We start from the raw sequence: 4,183 nt of genomic DNA, 5'->3' as shown, positions 1-4,183 counted from the left end.
ACTGACTTGATTGTCTCTGCCTTTCCTGAGCACCTTGTTCCATGACTTTTGCTGCTTCTTGGGGAACTCGCAATAGGATAAGTGCTGGCACTAGGAGCCAGGTAAAGTTGATCTGGAACTCTGGCTCACTCTTGCCTGTCAAGACTTGAGAGGTGGAGTTTCTTCTAAGGGTTGGCTTCCACTGTCAATGGAGGCTGGCTAGGGAGGAAACTGAGCTGATACTCAACCCAGGTCACCTGTGTGGCTGGCAGGAAGTCTTTGGTGCATTGCTTTGGCGACATGTATGATCTTGGACATGAGAGGCATCACCTATGCTCCTGTATAGTCCTTAAAGTATCTTTCCTCCACCTAAAAATATCTTAACTCTTAATGCTACCAGCAAAGCTGGTACCACCCTTGTTATGACACTTGGACTGGGTATCCCTTCACTGAGGGGGATTCATGTGCATTGCAGAAAGCTCATCCAGAAGGATCCCTTAAAGATGCTGATGGCATCTCCAGGTTGTGGTGGAAGATGTCCAGACCTTGTCCTAGCTTGCTGGAGTAGCCTGGCTCCTGGCTGTTCTAGGAACACCTGAGTGTCCCATGGCAGATCTCCATGAGACCTGGAGTACTGGGTGCTGATACGTTTTCATGATCTTAGGAAATCTTGGCGTAGGCGGGACTTGTGTAGCTAACTCAGCCCCTGTGATCTTAGTCCTAGACATGGGATGTAGCTGTGTTTCTTCAAAACCGCTTGGCTAAAAAGATTTCCCATAGTCGAAAATGCTTTGCGTCTCAGCGTGGGATCTTGAATTGGTGCCTTTCATGTGGACACCACGGTTTGTTGCTAGAATGGGAGAATGTTGAATGGGACACAAGTGTCCCTTGTAGCTACTGCTGAATCTCCAGGCGACAAGTACTACACTGATCCTTCATGGATCTAAAATTGGCTTCAGATGAATTCTGATCCCTCTCATGGCTTGAATAAGACATTATGTAATGTCACATCTGGATATGGTAGTTCATATTAGCTACCATATGAATGTAAATGAAACAAAACCAGGAAGAAAAACTTGATGCTACTGAATGACCAATTTCACTGAAAGAAATTCCTGGAAATGCTACTGTATGACCTGTCACTGAAGAAATTAAGACATCCACTTTCCTACAAACTTGCACAAATATTAACATGAGATGCAGCAAAAACAGTATTGAAAGGGACATATCAGATGTTGACAAATCGAAATCTCAAATGATCTGAATGCACCTCAAGGACTTAAAGAACAGGAAGCAAGAAATGATAAATACAGCAAATAAATGAATTAAACTACAAATTGCAAGACTCATGAGAAACTTTCAGCCAGACTGGCAAAGAAAAGCAAGAGACCAAATAAAATTAGATGAGAAACCAGTAAGGTGATCTGCTGAATGGCTCCTTTGATCATTACCTGGTGTCCTTTTGTTTTTTCATGCTAGTCCGGTACCTGAGAATGGCTATGCCAGTTTTCATTAGCCTGGACGATCATTCTCCTTTCCCTTTTGGTTTGTCTTCAGTAGGCAACAGATGGGTTGTTTGATCCAGTACTTTGCTGCAGTCCACTTGAGTTTAAGCCATTTATGTTGAAGGGTAATATCTAATTTGGTCCTGTCATTTTAGCAATGGGTTGCTCATTGTTGAAGTTCTCCACACTTTTTGGTCTTGGTAGTTGCTATTTTCTGTTGGAACATCTTTACCATTTGTAGAGTACGTCTGGAAGAGAATTCTTATGAGCTCTTTTTTTTTATTAATTATTTTGCATTATGTGACAGTTTCATAGGCTCTGGGAATCCCCCCACCCCTCCCCACGCCCCTCCCCCTGGTGGATTCCTCCACCTTGATGCAGTATTACAGTTCAAATTCAATCAAGATTCTTTCCTTGCAAACGTATACCAAGCATAGCGTCCAGCTACTTATTGTCCAGATGGGTCGAACAGTTTCTTGGAGACCATTTCTGGTCCGAAGTTAGAGCTGGTAGAATATCATCCCAGTCAATTAAGAGTCCCAATATAACATCAAGAGCAATTTGCAACATTATGGAATTGACATGGTTTTGAGTAACCAGTATGTTAAAAAAAAGCAAGTTCTTAACCACAACCTCTGATTAGTTCATTGACATTTCAATTTTAGTTTATATACAGGACCGGCTGCTATATACCTTAAAATGGCTATAAGGTACCATTCAGCTGTCTCGTGTCTATTTCATTTTAGTATTTAGCCATTTGTTGTGTTGAAGTATAATTTTGCTGATCTTGTCAGATTTTAGGATAATCTAGACTGGCTTGTAACTCTAACAAGACATTTGTCGACAATTAAGGTGCAGAACATTTTTTTTGGGGGGGGTGTGCAGGAAAATCCTCAACACCATGGTGAGTGACTAGCCTGGCTCCACCTCTGGACCCCCACCCTCCCTCGCAATGACCATCTGGATCGCTCCGAAAACCCCTCATAGCAAACAATCATACAAACTAAAAAAAAAAACTAAAATAGACAAACAACAAAAAGTAGAGCTTGGAATCTGACAGGAAAGAGCTCTTCTGACAGGATGAGCTCTTCTTGACTGTGGAATTTTCTTCAAAGTAAGCTTTGCTGGTAAATTCTGGGTGATAACTGCTTCCTTTTAGAATCTGGAATGTCGCTCCATTCTCTTCTAGCCAGTTTTCCGAGGTCAGCAGTGAGTCTGGGGTTCTGTTTTATGTGCATATTTAAGAATTCCTGTCTTGCAACTGAAGAGCTTGACTATCCTGTGGTGAGAATTGCCTTTGGTCAACCCTACTGGAGTTCTGTGCCCCTCCTGTATCGTTCCCTAATTTGGAGAAAGAATTGGGAAAGTTTTCCTTTATTTCATTCAATACATCTTTAATCCCAGCTTCCCTTTCTGTGCTTTCTGGAACTCATGTAATTTGGCCTTTCAAGTGTCTTATTTCTTGAATACATAGACAAAGTTCCTCTTCCAGCTTATTAAAATGTGAAAATAGGTATTATACAGTCTTGCACTAAATGCTTTAAACAAAACCCCTTCCGCCATAAACAATGACCTGGCAGCATACAAACTACAGGCTGGAGAAACTGGCTGCTTTCAAGTTTCACAGATAACAGATCTTAAAATGTATGCATGAATTAACCTCATGCTTAATAGCAAAATAAACATTGGTAGCAAAGTATTTCAACTTGAGGGCAAGTACTGGGAGAGGTACACTAAACGTCTGAGGTTAAAAATCCTCCAGGAAACGGGTACCTATGGATGCGGGAAGACCAAGGTTCAGTGACCTACTCGTGATGAACATCACTGAGGATGTGTAACATCCACTGTTTCAAACAGCAGGTTTTCAAACACGTGACACATCGCTCCAATACTGCCGTACGATCGCCATAGACACCCCCAGAAGAGTCCCAAAGTGAGTTGCTCCCTGAGCTGTAACCTGGTGACCACTTCAATCTTGGGGCTTCAGGAAGATTTTTTTTTGATGGGCTTCATGTGTCCATTCTCATGTTCATAACTGGCAGGGTCCCTCTTCTTGGCAAGCTTTTCTAATCGTCCCCCAGGTCTCATAGCTTCTAGCCATTTCTTCTGATAAATCAAGCTCCACTGTTCTCATCTTCAACTACTTTGTTCTTAGCATTCATCTGAAGCATTATTGTCTCAACCTCAGGATTAAAACCTGAATGACATTCTTCCATGGAGATCTTCACACAACAGGAAGCTCTTGCTCTTTTTTATTGATTAATTACATTGTATTATGTGACAGTTTCATAGGTACTGGGATTCTCCCCACCCCTCCCCAGCTCTTCTACTTTCAACTCTGGCAACTCCAAGTACCAGTCTTCTTCACTAATGAGTTTCTTTTCCTCTTCAAGTCATTTCTTGGTTTCCAAGTCCAATCCCTTTAGCATGAACTTCATGCACAGCAAGTTCTTGGACTATTTGGTTTTGCCTTCGGCCACAGTGTTCACGCTCAGTGCTGCACGTGTGCGTGACGTGGTCTTACGTATGTGCGTTGCTCCGCCCCCGTTTTGCTCGCTGCTACCCGTCCTAGGCTCGGGCCCTTCCCCTCAGGAAGGGTCTTGCTGAGTCGGCCTTTCTCAGTAAGGCGGTAGTCGGACTACGAGGGACCGAGAGCGGCTTGTGACTGGTGGGAGGACCCCAGAGGTTGAAAGCGGACG

At 43.0% G+C, this 4,183-nt stretch overlaps 1 pseudogene; it reads right to left on the bottom strand.

Annotated features, from left to right (window-relative positions):
- Window positions 1-3,453: 3,453 nt before the first annotated feature.
- On the bottom strand, window positions 3,454-3,955 carry LOC118757493 (M-phase phosphoprotein 6-like; annotated as a pseudogene).
- Window positions 3,956-4,183: the final 228 nt, after the last annotated feature.

The sequence above is a fragment of the Ochotona princeps genome, chromosome 11, assembly GCF_030435755.1.
Source record: "Ochotona princeps isolate mOchPri1 chromosome 11, mOchPri1.hap1, whole genome shotgun sequence".
In the NCBI taxonomy this organism is placed as follows: Eukaryota; Metazoa; Chordata; class Mammalia; order Lagomorpha; family Ochotonidae; genus Ochotona; species Ochotona princeps.
The sequence above is the reverse complement of the archived record's forward strand: the minus strand, read 5'-3'. Positions and strand labels throughout refer to the sequence as shown.